Source organism: Phalangium opilio, unplaced genomic scaffold, assembly GCF_054372755.1.
Source record: "Phalangium opilio isolate 3A_F unplaced genomic scaffold, DU_Popi_V2 ptg000360l_1, whole genome shotgun sequence".
Taxonomy (NCBI): domain Eukaryota; kingdom Metazoa; phylum Arthropoda; class Arachnida; order Opiliones; family Phalangiidae; genus Phalangium; species Phalangium opilio.
Window position 1 is genome coordinate 465,262 of NW_028324230.1, and position 10,334 is coordinate 475,595.

Below are 10,334 nucleotides of genomic sequence, written 5' to 3' on the forward strand. Positions count from 1 at the left end.
TCCGTGGCACAATGGTTAGAGCGTTCGGCTGTTAACCGAAAGATTGCTAATTCGAGCCCACCCGGGAACGTTGGTGTGTTTTGGTATAAATAACGTAAAAGTCAAAGTTCTTCCATAATACCTGACGACCATTTAATTTTTGGGCTTCCGTGGCGCAATAATGGTTAGCGCGTTCAGCTGTTAATCAAAAGGTTGGTGGTTCGAGCCCACCTGGAAGCGGTGTTGTGTTGTTTCAGATGTAACGTAAAAAGTCAAAGATATCCACAATACCTGCCGATCATTTAATTTCTGAGTTTCCGTGGCTCAAGGGTTAGCGCGTTCGGCTGTTAACCGAAAGGTTGTTGTTCGAGCCCACCCGGGAGCGGTGTTGTGTTGTTTCAGATGTAACGTAAAAAGTCAAAGTTTTTCTAGAATACCTGACGACAATTTATTTTCTAAACTTCCGTGGCACAATGGTTAGAGCGTTCGGCTGTTTACCGAAAGATTGCTAGATCGAGCCCACCCGGGAACGTTGATGTGTTTTGGTATAAATAACGTAAAAAGTCAAAGTTTTTCCATAATACCTGACGATTATTTAATTTTTGGGCTTCCGTGGCGCAATGGTTAGCGCGTTCAGCTGTTAGTAAAAAGGTTGGTTGTTTGAGCCCAACCGGGAGCGGAGTTGTGAGGTCTCAGATGTAACATAAAAAGTCAAAGGTTTCCACAATACCTGCCGATCATTTAATTTCCTAGTTTCCGTGGCTCAATGGTTAGCGCGTTCGGCTGTTAACCGAAAGGTTGATGGTTCGAGCCCACCCGGGAGCGGAGTTGTGAGGCCTCAGATGTAACATAAAAAGTCAAAGTTTTTCCACAATACTTGCCGATCATTTAATTTCTGAGTTTCCGTGGCTCAATGGTTAGCGCGTTCGCCTGTTAACCGAAAGGTTGGTGGTTCGAGCCCACCCGGGAGCGGTGTTGTGCTGTTTCAGATGTAACGTTAAATGTCAAAGTTTTTCTACAATACCGGACGACAATTTAATTTCTCAACTTCCGTGGCACAATGGTTAGCGCGTTCGGCTGTTAACCGAAAGATTGCTAGTTCGAGCCCACCCGGGAACGTTGGTGTGTTTTGTGATAAATAACGTAAAAAGTCAAAGTTTTTCCATAATACCTGACGACCATTTAATTTTTGGGCTTCCGTGGCGCAATGGTTAGCGGGTTCAGCTGTTAGTAAAAAGGTTGGTGGTTCGAGCCCAACCGGGAGCGGAGTTGTGAGGTCTCAGATGTAACCATAAAAAGTCAAAGTTTTTCCACAATACCTGCCGATCATTTAATTTCTGAGTTTCCGTGGCTCAATGGTTTGCGCGTTCGGCTGTTAACCGAAAGGTTGGTGGTTCGAGCCCACCCGGGAGCGGAGTTGTGAGGCCTCAGATGTAACATAAAAAGTCAAAGATTTTCCACAATACCTGCCGATCATTTAACATCTGAGTTTCCTTGGCTCAATTGTTAGCACGATCGGCTGTTAACCGAAAGGTTGGTGGTTCGAGCCCAGCCGGGAGCGGTGTTGTGTTGTGTCAGATGTAACGAAAAAAGTCAAAGTTTTTCTACAATACCTGACGACATTTTATTTTCTAAACTTCCGTGGCACAATGGTTAGCGCGTTCGGCTGTTAACCGAAAGATTGCTAGTTCGAGCCCACCCGGGAACGTTGGTGTGTTTTGTGATAAATAACGTAAAAAGTCAAAGTTTTTCCATAATACCTGACGACTGTTTAATTTTTGGGCTTCCGTGGCGCAATGGTTAGCGCGTTCAGCTGTTAGTAAAAAGATTGGTGGTTCGAGCCCAACCGGGAGCGGTGTTGTGTTGTGTCAGATGTAACGAAAAAAGTCAAAGTTTTTCTACAATACCTGACGACATTTTATTTTCTAAACTTCCGTGGCACAATGGTTAGCGCGTTCGGCTCTTAACCGAAAGATTGCTAGTTTGAGCCCACCCGGGAACGTTGGTGTGTTTTGGTAAAAATAACGAATAAAGTCAAAGTTTTTCCATAATACCTGACGACCATTTAATTTTTGGGCTTCCGTGGCGCAATGGTTAGCGCGTTCAGCTGTTAATCAAAAGGTTGGTGGTTCGAGCCCACCCGGGAGCGGTGTTGTGTTGTCTCAGATGTAACGTAAAAAGTCAAGGTTTTTCTAGAATACCTGACGAGAATTTTTTTCTAAACTTCCGTGGCACAATGGTTAGCGCGTTTGGCTGCTAACCGAAAGATTGCTAGTTCGAGCCCACCCGGGAACGTTGGTGTGTTTTGGTATAAATAACGTAAAAAGTCAAAGTTTTTCCATAATACTTGACGACCACTTAATTTTTGGGCTTCCGTGGCGCAATGATTAGCGCGTTCGGCTGTTAACCGAAAGGTTGGTGGTTCGAGCCCACCCGGGAGCGGTGTTGTGTTTTGTCAGATGTAACGTAAAAAGTCAAAGTTTTTCTACAATACCTGACGACAAGTTATTTTCTAAACTTCCATGGCACAATGGTTAGCGCGTTCGCCTGTTAACCGAAAGATTGCTAGTTCGAGCCCACTCGGGAACGTTGGTGTGTTTTGGTATAAATAACGTAAAAAGTCAAAGTTTTCCATAATTCCTGACGACCATTTAATTTTTGGGCTTACGTGGCGCAATGGTTAGCGCGTTCAGCTGCTAATCAAAAGGTTGGTGGTTCGAGCCCACCCGGGAGCGGTGTTGTGTTGTCTCAGATGTATAGTAAAAAGTCAAAGTTTTTCTACAATACCTGACGACAATTTATTTTCTAAGCTTCCGTGGCACAATGGTTAGCGCGTTCGGCTGCTAACCGAAAGATTGCTAGTTCGAGCCCACCCGGGAACGTTGGTGTGTTTTGGTAAAAATAACGTAAAAAGTCAAAGTTTTTCCATAATACCTGACGACCATTTAATTTTTGGGCTTCCGTGGCACAATGGTTAGCGCGTTCGGCTGCTAACCGAAAGATTGCTAGTTCGAGCCCACCCGGGAACGTTTTTGTGTTTTGTGATAAATAACGTAAAAAGTCAAAGTTTTTCCACAATACCTGCCGATCATTTAATTTCTGAGTTTCCGTGGCTCAAGGGTTAGCGCGTTCGGCTGTTAACCGAAAGGTTGGTGGTTCGAGCCCACCCGGGAGCGGTGTTGTGTTGTCTCAGATGTATAGTAAAAAGTCAAAGTTTTTCTAGAATACCTGACGACAATTTATTTTCTAAACTTCCGTGGCACAATGGTTAGAGCGTTCGGCTGTTAACCGAAAGATTGCTAATTCGAGCCCACCCGGGAACGTTGGTGTGTTTTGGTATAAATAACTCAAAATATGCTTTTCTGGCCGTGAAACGTCGATTTTGAAAATGTTATTAAAAATTGAGGTACATTTTTATTTATTGTTCAATCGAGATGAAATCACTTTTAAGGAGTATTTTATAGAGAATTAAGCTGAATTCGGTCAAAAATTTGTCCAGAAAAAAATGCATTTAAAAATGTACCGAAAAAATCGCATGTTTTTTTTCTTCAAGATACAAAATCCGTGACAACGATTTCTTGTTGAAAATTGAATTTTAACAGTTTTTTGAATGAATATCGTTACATTTGCTTGAATTAAAGCAAAAATTATGGTTTCAGTGGTTAAATTTGAAAATAGTGAAGAAATACTCAAAATATGCTTCTCTGGCCGTGAAACGTCGATTTTGAAAATGTTATTAAAAATCGAGGTACATTTTTATTTATTGTTCAATCGAGATGAAATCACTTTTAAGGAGTATTTTATAGAGAATTAAGCTGAATTCGGTCAAAAATTTGTCCAGAAAAAAATGCATTCAAAAATGTACCGAAAAAATCGCATGTTTTTTTTCTTCAAGATACAAAATCCGTGACAACGATTTCTTGTTGAAAATTGAATTTTAACAGTTTTTTGATTGAATGTCGTTACATTTGCTTGAATTAAAGTAAAATGTACAAAAATAACGGCTTCAGTGGTTATATTTGAAAATAGTTAAGAAATACTCAAAATATGCTTTTCTGGCCGTGAAACGTCGATTTTGAAAATGTTATTAAAAATCGAGGTACATTTTTATTTATTGTTCAATCGAGATGAAATCACTTTTAAGGAGTATTTTATAGAGAATTAAGCTGAATTCGGTCAAAAATTTGTCCAGAAAAAAATGCATTCAAAAATATACCGAAAAAATCGTATGTTTTTTTTCTTCAAGATACAAAATCCGTGACAACGATTTCTTGTTGAAAATTGAATTTTAACAGTTTTTTGATTGAATGTCGTTACATTTGCTTGAATTAAAGTAAAATGTACAAAAATAACGGCTTCAGTGGTTATATTTGAAAATAGTTAAGAAATACTCAAAATATGCTTTTCTGGCCGTGAAACGTCGATTTTGAAAATGTTATTAAAAATCGAGGTACATTTTTATTTATTGTTCAATCGAGATGAAATCACTTTTAAGGAGTATTTTATAGAGAATTAAGCTGAATTCGGTCAAAAATTTGTCCAGAAAAAAATGCATTCAAAAATGTACCGAAAAAATCGTATGTTTTTTTTCTTCAAGATACAAAATCCGTGACAACGATTTCTTGTTGAAAATTGAATTTTAACAGTTTTTTGATTGAATGTCGTTACATTTGCTTGAATTAAAGTAAAATGTACAAAAATAACGGCTTCAGTGGTTATATTTGAAAATAGTTAAGAAATACTCAAAATATGCTTTTCTGGCCGTGAAACGTCGATTTTGAAAATGTTATTAAAAATCGAGGTACATTTTTATTTATTGTTCAATCGAGATGAAATCACTTTTAAGGAGTATTTTATAGAGAATTAAGCTGAATTCGGTCAAAATTTTGTCCAGAAAAAAATGCATTCAAAAATGTACCGAAAAAATCGCATGTTTTTTTCTTCAAGATACAAAATCCGTGACTACGATTTCTTATTGAAAATTGAATTTTAACAGTTTTTTGATTGAATGTCGTTACATTTGCTTGAATTAAAGCAAAAAGTACAAAAATAACGGCTTCAGTGGCTATATTTGAAAATAGTTAAGAAATACTCAAAATATGCTTTTCTGGCCGTGAAATGTCGATTTTGAAAATGTTATTAAAAATCGAGGTACATTTTTATTTATTGTTCAATCGAGATGAAAACACTTTTAAGGAGTATTTTATAGAGAATTAAGCTGAATTCGGTCCAAAATTTGTCCAGAAAAAAATGCATTTAAAAATGTACCGAAAAAATCGCATGTTTTTTTTCTTCAAGATACAAAATCCGTGACAACGATTTCTTGTTGAAAATTGAATTTTAACAGTTTTTTGATTGAATGTCGTTACATTTGCTTGAATTAAAGTAAAATGTACAAAAATAACGGCTTCAGTGGTTATATTTGAAAATAGTTAAGAAATACTAAAAATATGCTTTTCTGGCCGTGAAACGTCGATTTTGAAAATGTTATTAAAAATCGAGGTACATTTTTATTTATTGTTCAATCGAGATGAAATCACTTTTAAGGAGTATTTTATAGAGAATTAAGCTGAATTCGGTCAAAATTTTGTCCAGAAAAAAATGCATTCAAAAATGTACCGAAAAAATCGTATGTTTTTTTTCTTCAAGATACAAAATCCGTGACAACGATTTCTTGTTGAAAATTGAATTTTAACAGTTTTTTGAATGACTATCGTTACATTTGCTTGAATTAAAGCAAAAAGTACAAAAATAACGGCTTCAGTGGCTATATTTGAAAATAGTTAAGAAATACTCAAAATATGCTTTTCTGGCCGTGAAACGTCGATTTTGAAAATGTTATTAAAAATCGAGGTACATTTTTATTTATTGTTCAATCGAGATGAAATCACTTTTAAGGAGTATTTTATAGAGAATTAAGCTGAATTCGGTAAAAAATTTGTCCAGAAAAAAATGCATTCAAAAATGTACCGAAAAAATCGCATGTTTTTTTCTTCAAGATACAAAATCCGTGACTACGATTTCTTATTGAAAATTGAATTTTAACAGTTTTTTGATTGAATGTCGTTACATTTGCTTGAATTAAAGCAAAAAGTACAAAAATAACGGCTTCAGTGGCTATATTTGAAAATAGTTAAGAAATACTCAAAATATTCTTTTCTGGCCGTGAAATGTCGATTTTGAAAATGTTATTAAAAATCGAGGTACATTTTTATTTATTGTTCAATCGAGATGAAATCACTTTTAAGGAGTATTTTATAGAGAATTAAGCTGAATTCGGTCAAAAATTTGTCCAGAAAAAAATGCATTTAAAAATGTACCGAAAAAATCGCATGTTTTTTTTCTTCAAGATACAAAATCCGTGACAACGATTTCTTGTTGAAAATTGAATTTTAACAGTTTTTTGAATGAATATCGTTACATTTGCTTGAATTAAAGCAAAAAGTACAAAAATTATGGTTTCAGTGGTTAAATTTGAAAATAGTGAAGAAATACTCAAAATATGCTTCTCTGGCCGTGAAACGTCGATTTTGAAAATGTTATTAAAAATCGAGGTACATTTTTATTTATTGTTCAATCGAGATGAAATCACTTTTAAGGAGTATTTTATAGAGAATTAAGCTGAATTCGGTAAAAAATTTGTCCAGAAAAAAATGCATTCAAAAATGTACCGAAAAAATCGCATGTTTTTTTCTTCAAGATACAAAATCCGTGACTACGATTTCTTATTGAAAATTGAATTTTAACAGTTTTTTGATTGAATGTCGTTACATTTGCTTGAATTAAAGTATAATGTTCAAAAATAACGGCTTCAGTGGTTATATTTGAAAATAGTTAAGAAATACTCAAAATATGCTTTTCTGGCCGTGAAACGTCGATTTTGAAAATATTATTAAAAATCGAGGTACATTTTTATTTATTGTTCAATCGAGATGAAATCACTTTTAAGGAGTATTTTATAGAGAATTAAACTGAATTCGGTCAAAAATTTGTCCAGAAAAAAATGCATTCAAAAATGTACCGAAAAAATCGCATGTTTTTCTTCTTCAAGATACAAAATCCGTGACAACGATTTCTTGTTGAAAATTGAATTTTAACAGTTTTTTGAATGAATATCGTTACATTTGCTTGAATTAAAGCAAAAATTATGGTTTCAGTGGTTAAATTTGAAAATAGTGAAGAAATACTCAAAATATGCTTCTCTGGCCGTGAAACGTCGATTTTGAAAATGTTATTAAAAATCGAGGTACATTTTTATTTATTGTTCAATCGAGATGAAATCACTTTTAAGGAGTATTTTATAGAGAATTAAGCTGAATTCGGTCAAAATTTTGTCCAGAAAAAAATGCATTCAAAAATGTACCGAAAAAATCGTGTTTTTTTTCTTCAAGATACAAAATCCGTGACAACGATTTCTTGTTGAAAATTGAATTTTAACAGTTTTTTGAATGACTATCGTTACATTTGCTTGAATTAAAGCAAAAAGTACAAAAATAACGGCTTCAGTGGCTGTATTTGAAAATAGTTAAGAAATACTCAAAATATGCTTTTCTGGCCGTGAAACGTCGATTTTGAAAATGTTATTAAAAATCGAGGTACATTTTTATTTATTGTTCAATCGAGATGAAATCACTTTTAAGGAGTATTTTATAGAGAATTAAGCTGAATTCGGTAAAAAATTTGTCCAGAAAAAAATGCATTCAAAAATGTACCGAAAAAATCGCATGTTTTTTTCTTCAAGATACAAAATCCGTGACTACGATTTCTTATTGAAAATTGAATTTTAACAGTTTTTTGATTGAATGTCGTTACATTTGCTTGAATTAAAGTATAATGTACAAAAATAACGGCTTCAGTGGTTATATTTGAAAATAGTTAAGAAATACTCAAAATATGCTTTTCTGGCCGTGAAACGTCGATTTTGAAAATATTATTAAAAATCGAGGTACATTTTTATTTATTGTTCAATCGAGATGAAATCACTTTTAAGGAGTATTTTATAGAGAATTAAACTGAATTCGGTCAAAAATTTGTCCAGAAAAAAATGCATTCAAAAATGTACCGAAAAAATCGCATGTTTTTCTTCTTCAAGATACAAAATCCGTGACAACGATTTCTTGTTGAAAATTGAATTTTAACAGTTTTTTGAATGAATATCGTTACATTTGCTTGAATTAAAGCAAAAATTATGGTTTCAGTGGTTAAATTTGAAAATAGTGAAGAAATACTCAAAATATGCTTCTCTGGCCGTGAAACGTCGATTTTGAAAATGTTATTAAAAATCGAGGTACATTTTTATTTATTGTTCAATCGAGATGAAATCACTTTTAAGGAGTATTTTATAGAGAATTAAGCTGAATTCGGTCAAAATTTTGTCCAGAAAAAAATGCATTCAAAAATGTACCGAAAAAATCGTGTTTTTTTTCTTCAAGATACAAAATCCGTGACAACGATTTCTTGTTGAAAATTGAATTTTAACAGTTTTTTGAATGACTATCGTTACATTTGCTTGAATTAAAGCAAAAAGTACAAAAATAACGGCTTCAGTGGCTGTATTTGAAAATAGTTAAGAAATACTCAAAATATGCTTTTCTGGCCGTGAAACGTCGATTTTGAAAATGTTATTAAAAATCGAGGTACATTTTTATTTATTGTTCAATCGAGATGAAATCACTTTTAAGGAGTATTTTATAGAGAATTAAGCTTAATTCGGTAAAAAATTGGTCCAGAAAAAAATGCATTCAAAAATGTACCGAAAAAATCGCATGTTTTTTCTTCAAGATACAAAATCCGTGACTACGATTTCTTATTGAAAATTGAATTTTAACAGTTTTTTGATTGAATGTCGTTACATTTGCTTGAATTAAAGTAAAATGTACAAAAATAACGGCTTCAGTGGTTATATTTGAAAATAGTTAAGAAATACTCAAAATATGCTTTTCTGGCCGTGAAACGTCGATTTTGAAAATGTTATTAAAAATCGAGGTACATTTTTATTTATTGTTCAATCGAGATGAAATCACTTTTAAGGAGTATTTTATAGAGAATTAAGCTGAATTCGGTAAAAAATTTGTCCAGAAAAAAATGCATTCAAAAATGTACCGAAAAAATCGCATGTTTTTTTCTTCAAGATACAAAATCCGTGACTACGATTTCTTATTGAAAATTGAATTTTAACAGTTTTTTGATTGAATGTCGTTACATTTGCTTGAATTAAAGTATAATGTACAAAAATAACGGCTTCAGTGGTTATATTTGAAAATAGTTAAGAAATACTCAAAATATGCTTTTCTGGCCGTGAAACGTCGATTTTGAAAATATTATTAAAAATCGAGGTACATTTTTATTTATTGTTCAATCGAGATGAAATCACTTTTAAGGAGTATTTTATAGAGAATTAAACTGAATTCGGTCAAAAATTTGTCCAGAAAAAAATGCATTCAAAAATGTACCGAAAAAATCGCATGTTTTTCTTCTTCAAGATACAAAATCCGTGACAACGATTTCTTGTTGAAAATTGAATTTTAACAGTTTTTTGAATGAATATCGTTACATTTGCTTGAATTAAAGCAAAAATTATGGTTTCAGTGGTTAAATTTGAAAATAGTGAAGAAATACTCAAAATATGCTTCTCTGGCCGTGAAACGTCGATTTTGAAAATGTTATTAAAAATCGAGGTACATTTTTATTTATTGTTCAATCGAGATGAAATCACTTTTAAGGAGTATTTTATAGAGAATTAAGCTGAATTCGGTCAAAATTTTGTCCAGAAAAAAATGCATTCAAAAATGTACCGAAAAAATCGTGTTTTTTTTCTTCAAGATACAAAATCCGTGACAACGATTTCTTGTTGAAAATTGAATTTTAACAGTTTTTTGAATGACTATCGTTACATTTGCTTGAATTAAAGCAAAAAGTACAAAAATAACGGCTTCAGTGGCTGTATTTGAAAATAGTTAAGAAATACTCAAAATATGCTTTTCTGGCCGTGAAACGTCGATTTTGAAAATGTTATTAAAAATCGAGGTACATTTTTATTTATTGTTCAATCGAGATGAAATCACTTTTAAGGAGTATTTTATAGAGAATTAAGCTTAATTCGGTAAAAAATTGGTCCAGAAAAAAATGCATTCAAAAATGTACCGAAAAAATCGCATGTTTTTTCTTCAAGATACAAAATCCGTGACTACGATTTCTTATTGAAAATTGAATTTTAACAGTTTTTTGATTGAATGTCGTTACATTTGCTTGAATTAAAGTAAAATGTACAAAAATAACGGCTTCAGTGGTTATATTTGAAAATAGTTAAGAAATACTCAAAATATGCTTTTCTGGCCGTGAAACGTCGATTTTGA